A 15,058-nucleotide genomic window follows, 5' to 3' on the forward strand; every position below is an offset into this window, starting at 1 on the left:
AGCTGCCTGGGGAACCACCTAGTCATTACAGAGTTGTAATTTGGCCCCACCCCCATCCCAGCCTCAGGGAGGGGCTGGAGATTGAGCTCTATTGCCAGTGGCCAATGATTTAATCAATCACGCAAATGAAATAAAGCTGCCAGAAAAATCCAAAAGGACTGGGTTCCAGAGCTTCCGGATTGATGAACACTTGGGGATTCAGGGAGAGTGGCACTCAGAGCATGGCAGCCCTGTACCCCTTTCCACACACCTTGCCTTTGCATCTTTTCCTTCTGGCTCTTCCTGAATCATATAATCCTAGTAAACCTGGAATCTAGTAAGTAAACTGTTTTTCCTGAGTTCTGTAATTCACTCTAATAAATTAATCGAACCCACGTAGGGTGTTGTGGGAACCTCTCATTTACACCTGGCTGGTCAGAAACACAGGTAACAACCTGGACTTGCAATTGGTGTGTGAAGTAGGGGGCAACTAGACCCAAGGAGAGATCTCACTTGAGGGATATTAGGCAGGAAAGATAGCTCTAGAGCAGGGGTGGGCAAACTTTTTGACTCGAGGGCCACAATGGGTTCTTAAACTGGACCGGAGGGCCGGAACAAAAGCATGGATGGAGTGTTTGTGTGAACTAACATAAATTCAAAGTAAACATCATTACATAAAAGGGTACGGTCTTTTTTTTTTTTTTTTTTAGTTTTATTTATTTCAAATGGGCCGGATCAGGCCGTGGGCCTTAGTTTGCCCACAGCTGCTCTAGGGCATGAGGGGAAAGGGAGAGAAAAGGGAGTTTATCTCACCCACTAATCAAAGAAGTCAGCCACCTTAGTACTTGCCAAACAAGATGACCAGATGTCTGTACAAACATTCCAGAATAATGAACAACAATGCAGAAGGGGACTTTGAAACCTACAGGGGGAAGGGTATAAAACCTCTTGAACTCTCACTGGGCACACACTCAGACTAGCTGAGTTGCCCACTTATGCTTTATGTCAAGTGTATTCTTTTTAAAAAATATATATATATTTTTATTGATTTCAGGGAGGAAGGGGGAGAGAGAGGATAGAAACATCAATGAGGAGAATCATTGATTGGCTGCCTCCTGCAGACCCCACACCGGGGATTGAGCCCACAACACAGGCATGTGCCCCGACCTGGAATTGAACTGTGACCTCCTGGTTCATAAGTTGATGCTTAACCACTGAGCCATGCCAGCTGGGCTCAACGGTATTTGTAATAAATTTGCTTTCTTTGCTTCAACACTGCTATCTGTCACTTATTCGAAGTCTTTCTTGCAAGATTGACAAGAGCTGAGGTGGGAACAGCCCCCACCCTCTGACTCAGGGGCTGTCAGGTAACATTAACATGCTACTACTTGTCTTGCAAACCATAGAGGCTGTGCCGGAGGCCACCCAGGAGGCCAGACCACTCAGAGTAGACACTTGTCCCCTTCCAGCTCTGCCCATGACTCTCTGACAAGTTTATAAAAACAGAGCATGATATATTTAGTTTTTCCTGCTGTTCACATGTCCCATGCAGCTATCCCTCAGAACTGTGACAGGTGAATCATGGTACGGATCCCTGTCCAGTGTGCAAACACACCTGTGACGTATCTGGTTGTGAGGCTTCTGCCTGAAGCAGCCTGGACACAACTAAAGCACAAAGACTATCAGAGCTAAGAGAGGATCTTGACCTCCACTGGGAGGGCGAGGGGAACAAATCCAGTTATCATTGGCCCTGCGGGAATCTTATGTGGAAGACAAAGACCCCAAAGACATGGACCAGGCGCTCCCACACATTGTTATTGGCTTAAAAGTTGATGCAGCCGTTTTGAGGTCAATTTTGGGAATGCCAACCAATTTCTAAACATGAACAGCCTCCGACCAGCAGTTCCACACCCAGGATCTGTCCCACAGAAATGTTCACACAAGCACCCGAGACAGAGGGTGCTCACAGCATCCATGTGAAAACATAGACCAGAATCGCCTACTTGCCAGGAGGAGGATAAATAGGTTAACATGGCCCATTCGTACTTCGGGTACTGCCGCACCATAAGTTTTTGTGGTGTACCTCAATTTCTTCAGGGAGAATGTATTGCTTATGTTATTGAAAACGTGAGCCAATGTTTCTTTCCTTTCTGCTTCAATGGTAAACAATCACCAGAAAATCCTTGTAAAATATACAAAAGGAAGCCATCTGATGGCCGTCGTAGCACTCAGGGGCAGTGACATGATGTTTGTCCTCTGAGTGCTCAAACCGCTGCCTTTGAGTGCCTCTGTGGAATGCTTTCTCGTTCCTCTGCAGCATCTTGGGTAGAGCCCATAGTGTTCATATAACTTTCATTGTTCAATGATCTGTCCAGTTTGCAAACTCTTGTTTCCTATTCAATACGAACGCCCAGCAGGTTGAGGACCTGCAGTGAAGAGGGAGTCGTTCTGCCTCTGGAAACCCCTTCTTCCTCCCTCTGTGCAAGGAGAGATGCAGCAACAGCCTCCTAGGGCCCGACCCGCTCAGCTCCCCAGTGTCACTGAACACCTCACCTCCACTCCACTGCTCACAGGACACCCCAGTGCTCCTGTGTGCTCGCCCTCACCTGCAGACGGCGAGCTTGGGAAGGATGCAGCAAAGTGGCTCGGGTTGGCCAGGTTTCCAGACGATCTTTGACCCGCACGAAACTCCCACGTTGTGTGTGCCTGTGAGTGGGGGTTGGGTGGGCTCCTCTGGGCAGATCAACAATCCTGGCAAACAGATACCAGGCTCCTCTTCTGCAGGCATCCCCCAAAGTTACATCTGATTCTTCTAGGGTCGGCTCAGGGCAGTGGCAAGTACTCCCACTGTGTGGAGGGCAGGAAATTGCCTCTGGAATGTTCCACCACCCAGGCCTCCAACGGAAGCCAGTTTCCTCCATCCCCCGATTCCGATTCCGAAAAGGAAATCAGTTCCTTTCGTGCCACTTAGTTCACATATTTATTTCTTTTATTTATAGCTTATGGTCAATGCCAATCAGCTCCATAAAGCGAAACATTATTTAAAAATTAAAGCATTATGATGCAAAGAGCATAAAAGCAGGCTCAGAGGCACACGCGGCCCGAGGATGCCTCGGCCGTCACTGTGTGCACCTGGGAGCCAAAATCTGTATCTAAAAATGTGTTTCCCATCGCAACTGCTGTTACCCTGATTCTTAACGGTGAAAGCGGGTATTTTCAGAAAGAATTTAAAAGAATGATTGCAAACTTAATCCTGCTGGTGCCCTCCCAGCCTTCCTCCAGCAGGGGCGTCGTCATGTCTGATTTGGCTTCTGAGGCTGCGGACGGGGCCTTCACCTCCACCCCCACCCCCACCGCTGCTGGCTCCCTCCCAGGCTCCACTGGCAGCGCCCCCCTGGCTCCAGGCAGCATTCTGGCAGTGGCGGCACCTGCTTCCAAAGTCCTGGCCTGGAACTCCGTCCCACAGGGGCCAAGGCTCAGGAACCCCCCCGCAGTGATGAGACTGGGGGGGCTCCTCCTCCAGCCAGCGGACCCCTGCATACTGGCTGCCACAGTTCACATCCGGCCGAGGAGCTTTTACTGTCGTTGTCTTTCCCAGCAGCAATTTGGAGATTTTGGAGATAAGGGTCCAGAAACAGGTCATTGTCTGTCACTGCCGCTGCCTCCCTGGGGGAGTCTCCAAACCTCCCGGAGGGTGGCCTTGCCAAGAGCTGGTCAGCGAGAGACCTGGGAGACCCTGGGACTGGGAAACACAGAAGCAGTAGGTGAGCTGGGCAGCTTGCGGGGAGGGGCGGGGGAGGGGGGAGGGGGAGGGAGTGAGGGGGTGGCTGGAGTCCTCACAGGGCCTGAAGCTAGTTTCAGAAGGGTGAACGCAAGCAAGTGGGGGCCCAGCTCTCCTCTGCCTTCTAACCCGGGAGCTCGAGCCTCATTGTAAGGCCAGGTACTCACTTACCTGCTCTGTAAACTTTTCAAGTTGTCACTGTCTTGCTAAACAGGGTGCTCTCAGTAGGTCTAAGAAGCAAGAGAAAGAGCCAGGAGCATTAACACCAAGCAGGCCAATGCAGGGAGTGGGTGTTTACGGGGAGTTAGGGCCCTCTGTGGGCATTTCCGGGAGGGACCCCAAAAGGAGCCGACACTTCAGGCTTCTGCTCTGCGATGCAGAGAGCTGGGAGCATCACTCTCATCCTTACGACAAGTAAACAACTGGATAAACTAAAAGCGACGACCCTCCTAGGTCCATCAGAGATTTGCGGTCACAAGGCAAACGGTTGCCTTGAAAACCAGAGACAGGCCCTGGCTGGTTTGGCTCTGTGGATAGAGTATCAGCCTGCGGACTGAAGGGTCCGAGGTTCGATTCCAGTCAAGGGCACGTGCAGGGGTTGCAGGCTGGATCCCCAGTAGGGGGCATGCAGGAGGCAGCTGATCAACGATTGTCCCTCATCATTGATGTTTCTATCTCCCTCTCCCTTCCTTTCTGAAATCAATAAAAATAAACAATGGTTAATATGCTAAGGATTGTCGTGGAAAAAGTGGATAACATTGCAAGAAAAATGGATAATGTAAGCAGAGAGATTGAAACTCTGAGAAGGAAAGAGCCTCCAAGCTTGAGACTATGCGGATAGAAACTTCCCAAACTGAAATACAAATAGAAAAAAGTGAAGGAAAACAAAAACAGAACAGAATATTCAAGAACTGCAGGACAAATACAAAAGGTATAACATACGCATATAAGAATACCAAAAGGAGAATTATGCTCAGTGAAATAAGTCAGACAGAGAAAGACAAATGCCATGTGGTTTCACCTGCATGTGGATTCTAAAGGAAAAATAAATGAACAAACAAAACTGAAAAAAACCCTCATAGATGCCGAGAACATTTTGATGGTTGCCAGAGGGGAGAGGGAGTGGGGGCAGAGGTAAAAAGGTGAAGGGATTAAGATGTGCAAATAAAAACTGTGTCAGGGATGTAAAGCACAGCATGAGAATACAGTGAAAAATATTATAACAACTATGTATGGTCATAGGAGGATACAGACTGACTGGGGGATCACTTCACAAGGTACATAAGTGTCTAAATCACTATGTTATCCACCTGAAACTAACATAATATTGTATGCCAACTGTAATTGAAAAATAAAGTTATTTTTAAAAATACCAAAAAGAGGAGAAAAAGAGAAGGGAACAAAAGAAATATTTGAATTAATAATGGCTAAAATTTTATCCACATTAATAACAGCAAACTACAAATCCAGGAAGCTCAGAGAACACCACATAAGATAAAAAACTAAAAATCTATACCTAGGGCCCGGCCCGCATGGCTCAGTGGTTGAGTGTCGACCTATGAAACAGGAGGTCATGGTTCGATTTCCAGTCGGGGCACATGCCAGTTTGTGGGCTCGATCTCCAGTTGGGGAGGGGGGGGACAGAAGGCAGCCCATCAATGATTCTCTCTTATCCTTGATATTTCTATCTCTCCTTCTCCCTTCCTCTCTGAAATCCTATATATTAAAAGGCTAATATGCAAATCAACTGAATGGCAGAATGACTGGTCGCTATGATGTACACTGACCACCAGGGGGCAGATGCTCAATACAGGAGCTGCGCCCTGGTGGTCAGTGAACTCCCTCAGGGGGAGCACCACTCAGCCAAAAGCCCTGAGGCGAACTCACGGCTGTGAGCACAGAGGCAGTGGAAGGAGCCTCTCCTGCCTCCACAGCGTCAAGGATGTCCGATGGCTCCCAGACTGCAAGAGGGTGCAGGCTGGGCTGAGGGACACCACCCCCCGACTGTGCAAATTTTGTGCAATGGGCCTCTAGTCAATAATAAAAATATATCTTTAAAAAATAAAATAGCCCTAACTGGGTTGGCTCAGTGGATAGAGCATTGGCCTGTGGACTGAAGGGTCCCAGGTTCGATTCTGGTCAAGGGCATGTACCTTGGTTGTGGGCACATCCCCAGTAGGGGGTGTGCAGGAGGCAGCTGATCGATGTTTCTCTCTCATCGATGTCTCTAGCTCTCTATCCTTCTCCCTTTCTCTCTGTAAAAAATCAATAAAATATATTTTGTTAAAAAAATAAAATAAAATAAAAATCTACACCTAGTCCTATCATATTCAAATTGCAGAAAACCAAAGACAAAAAGGAAAATCTTGAAAGAAGTCAGAAGGAAAGCATCTTACCTATGGAGGAATAAAGATAAGAATTATATCAGAGTTCCTGTCATAAACCATGCAAGCAAGAATTGAGTGAGGTGAAATATTTAGTGTGGAAAGACAAAACCACCAACTAAGAATTCTTTATCCACAGCACATAATCCTAAAATTTATGTGGAACCACAAAAGACCCAGAATATCCAAAGCAATCTTGAGAAAGAACAAATTTATAGGTGTCACACTCCCTGGTTTTAAACTACATTGCAAAGCTATAGTAATTAAAGCAGTATGGCACGGGCACAAATCAGACACACAGCTCAATGGAACACAGTAGAGAGCCCAGAAAGAAGCTCCCACTTACATGGTCGATTAATCTACGACAGAGGAGGCAAGAATGTACAGTGGAGAAAGGAGAGTCTCTTCAACAAGAGGAACTGGAAAACTGGACAGATAAATGAAAAAAAGTGAAAATGAACCATTCTCTTACAACATATACAAACATAAATTTAAAATGGAATACTTAAGTGTACGACATGGAACCATAAAAAGTTTTAAATAAAACAGAAAGTAAACTCTTTGACATCACTTTTAACAACACTTTTTTTTAAAAAATATATTTTATTGATTTTTTACAGAGAGGAAGGGAGAGAGATAGAGTTAGAAACATCGATGAGAGAGAAACATCGATCAGCTGCCTCCTGCACATCTCCCACTGGGGATGTGCCCGCAACCCAGGTACATGCCCTTGACCGGAATCGAACCTGGGACCTTTCAGTCCGCAGGCCGACGCTCTATCCACTGAGCCAAACTGGTTTCGGCAACAACACTTTTTTTTTTATATCTCCTTGGGCAAAAGCAACAAAACCAAAAATAAATAAATGGAAATATATCAAACTAAAAAGCCTCTGCACAGTAAACCATTAACAAAATGAAAAGACAATTTACTGAACAGAAGGAGATACTTGCAAATGATATAGCCCATAGGGTATTAATATCCAACATATATAAGGAACTCCTACCACTCAGTAACAAAAATATAAGTAAACAATGCGATAAAAAGAAGGGCAGAGGAATGAAGAGACATCCCTCTAAAGAGAACACACAGATGGCCAACACACATCTGAAAAGACGCTCAAGCCCTGGACGGTGTGGCTCAGTGGATAGCGCGTCGGCCTGCGAACTGAAAGGTCCCAGGTTTGACTCTGGTCAAGGGCATATGCCTGGTTTGTGGGCTCGATCCCCAGTGGGGGACTTGCAGGAGGCAGCTGATCCATGATTCTCTCTCATCATGGATGTTTCCATCTCTCTCTCCCTCTTCCTTCCTCTCTGAAATCAATAAAAATATTTTTTAAAAAAATAAATAAAAAGATGCTTAAGCCCTAGCTGGTGTGGCTCAGTGGATAGAGCATCAGGCACAGACTGAAGAGTCCTGGGTCCAATTCCAGTCAAGGACACATGTCCAGGTTTCAGGCTCAATCCCCAGTGGGGGGTGTGCAGGAAGCAGCCGATCAATGATTCTCATCATTGACGTTTCTATCTCTCTCTCCCTTCCTCTCTGAAATCAATAAAAATATAGTTTAAAAGCACAATGAGATATCACCTCCCACCTGTCAGAATGGCTATTATCAAAAAGTCAACAGATAACACGAATTGATAAGAATGTGGGAAAAAGGGAACCCCCGTGCACTGTTGGTGGAACTGCAACTTGGTGCAGCCACTACGGAAAACGGTGTGAAGAATAGAACAACCCAGTGACCCAGCAATTCCGTTTCTGGGGGACTGTGTGAAGGGAGCAGGTGTTACCCAAGGGGCAACAGGAAACCATGGAAAATTAGTCACACCCACAATTCAAATCAGGTCTTCACTGCTAAGTATTCATTCAGGATGGAGAAGTTAGAACATGAACTGTCTGGATATGAAGAGTGTGTAGGGAGACAGGTCATTTCTCAGGTCTCAGCAAAAGGGATGGTGTCTTGGAGGGCGGCAAGGTGAACTGTGTCTGCGAGGTACTGCAAACGTAACCTGAACACAGCGAGCCCATATCCCCCTCCCACAGCAGCCTACTGCCACCATCGCAGGGAATGGTGACTCCATTCTTCCTGTCCCTCAAAACACAGCCTCTGTGTCATCCCTGATTCCTCCTTCTCACATCCCAACCTAGACTGTCCACAAATTCTGTCGGTTTTACCTTCCAAATAAACCCAGAATTGGACCACTGAGACACCACGATCGGCTGTGGAGGGCGGCAGCAGCTCCCCCTGGCCTCCCTGCCTCAGGCCAAATCCACTTTGACAAGCTCCGCCTCAGGGCCCTGGGAGCTTGCTCAGCCTGCTGCCCACCCGCCCTGCAGCCTCTAGCATAGAGTAGGCTCACCATCACTTCATTCCCAGACAATTCAGGACGTGCCCTGGTCAGCGAGGCCAGGTTGGCATTGGGGACTGGGTGGCTCAGTCTGAGGAAAGCGGAGCCTGTCACTCAGCTTAAGTCGAGTTTGCAGCCGGTCTCACCCTGACTAGTATTTGGTCATCGCCCACCTCCCTGGAGATGCTCGTGTAGTTCTAGGGCAGTGGTTCTCAACCTGTGGGTCGCGACCCCTTTGGCGGTCTGTTGGGGTCCAACCCCAGAAGGTCCAGCGGTTCCCAAAGGTGTGGGCGGAGTTGGCGAAGAATGAAGAACGCAGGTTCAGTTGATCAGCAACCTAGCCAGGTTCTCTAATCAGGTTCTCCAGCCAGGTTCTGTCTTTTATTGTCTTGTTACATCTGTATTTATACCAGTTGATTTTAATCCTGTCAATTTCTATTCCAAAGGTTAGGGTGTTTCTTATCTCCATTCCAAGGAGTAAAGATTATGTAGCTTAAGCATGATTGTTCGTAGTTAAAGTGATTAACTACCCGCCTGGCACTTAGTTAAGGGGTTTTATCCCCTCCCTAACTTCAAGGGAAAATCCCTACCTGGGGAAACAACCTTTCTCCGAGAGGTGACCCTGGTTAAAACACATAGCGCCACGAAGGGGAGCAAACATATTAAGAACAGTATGCCATAGACGCCAGGTCCCTTGAAACATATGCTGTGCAGATGTTTCTTCCCTGCAGCGACTGTGCCAAGCAGCAAGGATGGACTGGCTTCCGGCAGTGGTGGAATGACCCTTTCACAGGGGTCGCCTAAGACCATCCTGCATATCAGATATTTATATGACGATTCATAACAGTAGCAACATTACAGTTATGAAGTAGCAACGAAAATAATTTTATGGTTGGGTCACAACATGAGGAGCTGTATTAAAGGGCCAGAAGGTTGAGAACCACTGCTCTAGGGTCATGTGGACCCTCAGACGGAATCCCATCGCATTCATCCCCAACTGGAGCCACTTTCACGGGGAGTTCCGTGTCTGCTCACTCACATGTTCCATTTGTGGGCTCTGCGTCTCCTCCAGACTCTGGAATTGGATGCGGCTCCTGGAGCGCTCACCACAGAGGAGTCCCGAATCGCTGTGTCAACCAACCAGTCACAAAGACAAGAGCTGCTTTCCTGACAGCCCCCGGGCACCCCCTCCACCAGTCGGGCATCTGCGGTTGGTGGGCTGAAAGGGAAGCCCTGATCGGAACCCACTACCTGCCAGGCACTGGGATCCAAGACAAATGCTGCTTCCAAGGAGTGTCCCGCCTGAGAGACAGCTGCAGACCATCGCAGCCGCCGCTGAGGCCGGACAGGTGGAGCCGGGACCAGCGGGGCGGGGAGCTTGGGGAGCCCCCACGGGAGGCAGCCCTGGAACCTGATCCCCACCCTCAGGGCAGCGCTTCAGGGCACCCCCCACCCCCACCCCAGGGCTTGTCCGAAAGGCGTTCTGATGCAGGTGGGCCGAAGTGGAGCCCTGGGGCCGGAAGGGGCCGGTGGTACCGACTCAGGTGGGCCTGTTTGGGAGCCTGGAGAGTCACTGCGGTGGGTGGGGTGGGGAGCAACCAGCTGATGGTCATTACCGCTCCCTGGAAGGTCTGCAGCCCCAGTGCACCTCCCAGCATTGGCGGGCCCGGGGCACTGGAGGTGGGGTGTGCGAGGCGTGTAGATGGGGACAACCCAGTGAGACCAAAGGGCAGCCTGGGTGCCGGCTCTGTCTCCCTGATTCATCCCGCCGTAGCTGAGAGCCCCGCCAGCTGCCGCTCTTTGAGCCGCAGAGACAAGCAGGAGACGCCTTGGGAATTAGAGCTAAGGGCTTGATTGTTTTTTTTTGTTTTTTTCTAACCTGCATGGAGAGTTCCAGAACAAGGAGCAGAAACATCTCAGGGAGCCACCACGGCCAGATGAGGAGAGGAACTTGCCGGTGTCAAACTCCAGGACGGACTGACTCCCCCTCCATTGATGATTTTTCTGAGAAAAATAGTTAGGAAGATGCTCAGCAGGTGGAAGGCGAGAGAAAGGCCGAAGACCCAAGGTCAGCGTGGACAGGGACGGCGGGAGGAGGCCTGTGCCGCTGCAGAAAGACGGGCAGTTCCATGGAGGCAGGAGAGGGGAGGGCAGTGGTGGCAGGTAGTCACCCAGTGCGGGAGCTGCGAGCTGGAGGCTGCGCGCCAGAAGCTGTGGGGCGGGCTAGGGGGCGGCCAGAGGGTGGGAGAATTTGGTTTTGTACCTTCCTTAGCTCCTACTGAAATTAAAGGGCCGTGAATGGGGCTGTTCCCTCAGGAGTTGGTACCTTTCCTTTCTCCACGGGCCCTACCCCTCCGCCCCAAGGAGGCAGAAAGCTGTTGGAGGCAACTGCTGCCTTCATTGGGCTCACCTGCTCCGCTGTCTTCCCAGAGGCTTCTGGGAAAGTGCCTTCCTGAGCCCACGCCTGATGCACTACATCAGAACCTCTGGAGGTAAGCCCCCAAATGCACTCCAGCAAAAAGCAACCTGGGCCCTAGCCAGTGTGGCTCAGTGGATAGAGCGTCAGCCTGCGAACTGACGGCTCCCAGGTTCGATTCCGGTCGGGGCACATGCCCGGGTTGTGGGCTCATCCCCAGTAGGGGGCGTGCAGGAGGCAGCTGATCGATGATTCTCTCTCATCATTGACGGGTGGCTTTTAAGTGTGGTCAATCTGAAGATACCCATGGTCAAGGCCCTGAGCGTCCATCTGGGCCTTTCTCCAGCTTCTTGCCAGCGCGCTGGGGAGAGCGCTATTCAGCACTCTGCTGCTTTCCCAGGCAAACCAGCCATCTCAGCTTCCTCTCCCGCCTCCAGGATTTGAGCGGTGGGTAGAGGTCATCGCAAGCAATGCTTTAAAATGTTGGCTGCTTTTCAGAATCCTGTGCTGTCTCTCTAAGAGCTGCCGTGGTCCATAGACCAAAGGAAGTGCCAGCCTTCAGCTGGGACACAGATCCACACATGAAAGGCGTGAGGTGACACGGGGGCAGTCAGGAGAGGCTTGGCACCAAGCAGGGCCCGGCCCACCTTCCCACAGACTCCTTCTCAGAATAATTGGTAAAAACACAAATACATAGAAAATAAAAAGAAAAGCCATTATATTCACATAGAGTCATAAAAAATTTAAGTTTATTAAGTGAGCCAATTTTCCATGTCACTAACAACAGTAATTTCAGCCAGATATTCTACAGTGGGGCCTTGACTTACTAGTTTAATTCATTCCGTGACGGAGCTCGTAACTCAAATTGCTCGTATGTCAAATCAAAAAGTGAACGAGTGAGACACGTGATGCTGGGCTGATGTTGTGGCGTTCACTGTGACGTTCACTGCGCCAACTAGCGGTGGGGTATCTGAAGCTGGCTCGTAACCCGAATTTTAGCTCGCAACTCAAAGCAAAAAATCGGCCAAGAGACGGCTCGTATCTCGAAAACCTCGTTAGTCGGGACACTCGCCCCACTGTACTGTACTTATTGTACGTAAATAAGATATAGCAGTGGGTCTAATGAATGATATCATTTCAAAAGAGTGATAAACAATATTTCAAGATGCCTGCAGCAGCCGCAATGTAATCTCAATGCAATGTGACAGCTGGCGTTTCTTTTGGTGACAAGTCATAGCGCTACAGTGATTGGTTGCTTCCATTCATAACTTCCAGAGAGCAGCGCCGCCTGCTGGCCGTTGTTATGAATGCAAGCCCTCAGGCCCCACCCCAGATGGCTGTACCTCCCTCTTCCAGAGGAAGAGCCAGCTCCACCCCCTTTCCATCTAAAGTAGAATGGTTTTCAATATGTGAGAATTTGATAAGTGGGAGGTTATCTCATGTTAAAAAGTCAATTAAAAGCCTGGCTGGTGTGGAGAAGATAGTCTCTTCAATAAATGGTGTTGGGATAATTGGACAGATACATGCAAAAAAAAAAAAAAAAAAGAAAGAAACTAGACCACCAACTTACACCATACACAGAAATAAATTCAAGCCCTAACTGGTTTGGCTCAGATAGAGCGTCAGCCTGCGGACTCAAGGGTCCGCAAAAAATTAAAAATGGAACTCCTATTTAACCGACCCAGTAATCCCACTTCTAGGAATATATCCCAAAAATTCAGGAACACCAATCAGAAAGCATATATGCATCCCTATGTTCATAGTAGCACAATTCACCATAGCTAAGATCTGGAAACAGCCTAAGTGCCCATCAGCAGATGAGTGGATTAAAAACTGTGGTACAGCCGAACTGGTTTGGCTCAATGGATATAGAGCGTCGGCCTGGGGACTGAAGGATCCCGGGTTCGATTCCGGTCAGGGGCATGTACCTTGGTTGCTGGCACATACCCAGTGGGGAGTGTGCAGGAGGCAGCTGATCAATGTTTCTCTCTCATCGATATTTCTAACTCTTTTATCCCTTTCCCTTCCTCTCTGTAAAAAAATCAATGAAATATATATTTTTTTTAAAAAGAAAGAAAGAAACTGCCTGGCCAGTGTGGCTCAGTGGTTGAGCGTTGACCCAGGAAGCAAGAGGTCATGGGTTTGATTCCTGATCAGGACATATGCCCAGGTTGTGGGCTCGATCCCCAGTGTGGGCGTGCAGGAGGAAGCCAAGCAATGATGTTTCTCTCTCATCCATGTTTCTATCTCTATCCCTCTCCCTTCCACTCTCTAAACATCAATTTAAAAAAAAAAAAAGAAAAACAGCCCCGACCAGTTTGGCCTAGTGGCTAGGGCAGTGATGGCGAACCTTTTGAGCTCGGCGTGTCAGCATTTTGAAAAACCCTAACTTAACTCTGGTGCCCTGTCACATATAGAAATTTTTTGATATTTGTAATCAAAGAAAACACGATAATTTCAAGAGAAACATCAAAAGCGCTTTATTCAAAATAATGTCCATCGCTAGCTACACATTTCCCTCATCTTTCAGGTAATTTGTGGGTACCGTCCCAATAGAACTTCTCTTGTTTTGAGGCAAACCATTCAGAGACCCAATTCCACTTCTTCGTGTGTTTTGAAGTGCTGCTCAGAAAGTGCGTGTGCCATTGATCGGAACAAGTGGTCATCTGAAGGAGCAAGGTCTGGTGAATACGGCAGGTGGGTTCATACTTCCCAGGCAAGATCTTTTAATGTGTCTTTAACTGGTTTGGAGGTGTGTGATGGTGCGTCATCATGAAGCAAAGTTACTTTGCCGTGTCTTCTGGCACATTTTGGTCATTTCACAATCAAAGTGTGGTTCAAATTGATTATTTGTTGCCGGTAGCAATCAGTATTAACGGTTTCACCTGGTTTTAGAAACTCATAATACACCAAACCTTCTTGATCCCGCCAAAAGCAGAGCATTGTCTTCTTTCTGAAGCGATTTGGCCTTGCAGTCGATGTTTTTGGTTGACCTGGATCAACCCATGATTTTGTGCCTTTGTGATTCTCAAAATAAATCCACTTTTCATCACAATTCGATGCAAAAAAGCCTTTCTTTCGTGCCGTTGAAGCAACATTTTACTGGTGATTTTTTGGTTTTCCATTTGTCTTTCCTTCAGTTGATGTGGCACCCATTTTCCTTCCTTTACAATCTTTCCCAGTGCTTGTAAACGATCAGAAATTGTTTGCTGAGCAATGTTTAATCTTTCTGCAAGTTGTTTTTGAGTTTGACATGCACCTTCATTCAATAATGCTTGTAATTGTTGGTCTTCAGACTTTTTCGGTTGACCTGGATGTTCTTTTGTCTTTCACATCGAAATCATCACTTTTAAAGCGTTTAAAGCAGCGTTCACAAGTATCTTGAGATGGAGCATGTTCACCATAAGCTTCCCGAAGTATATGATAGCTTTTTCTTCAAAGTAAAGTAATGAATTAAAACTTCCCGCAAATGCTCATTTTTTGGCACGAAATTCAACATTTTTAAGCGTAAAAATATCTATGATGTTGACACCTTCAGCAAATTTGACACGTGAAGTTTTGAAGCTTGCTGTCAATACAACAAAATAGCATACACATCAAATCGCATATATATCAACATATGTGTAACTCCATCTATTGAAAAAATGCGCATTATTAACCGGTACACCCGGTATGCTATCCTACATGCATAAGAACAGTGGTTCGGGCTTACTTCCTTTGCTAAGGGAGCAACAGGCCTGGGACCTGAAACCTGCCATGACCTACCCAGTTAGAAATTTGTGATCAGACCATCTTGTGTGGTTGCTTTTGGTCGCTAAGCTTATTAGGCCGGCAGTGTTAGGCTTGCCATGTAGCCCCTGAGCTTGTCAGGTTGACTGCAAAGCCCTTCGCATTCACACCGTTTCATTGCTTTATGGTTGACTTGAGTGAAAAACATAAAAGATTTGTGTAATTTCTGAAGAATTGCGATGAAGACAACTGCTGACAACCGAATTTTTCAGGTATTACAATGACAGCATGGCTCACAGCTGACTGCTCATCGGTGGTTTTTGTTGTTAATTTGTTTGGGTGTTTGTTTATTTTTGAGAAATGAAATAACTGAATCATTTGCTGGTGGGCTCAGTAGCCCATGGAGGGCAGACCCCAAAGCTA

Source organism: Myotis myotis, unplaced genomic scaffold (assembly GCF_014108235.1).
Source record: "Myotis myotis isolate mMyoMyo1 unplaced genomic scaffold, mMyoMyo1.p scaffold_m19_p_6, whole genome shotgun sequence".
NCBI lineage: Eukaryota > Metazoa > Chordata > Mammalia > Chiroptera > Vespertilionidae > Myotis > Myotis myotis.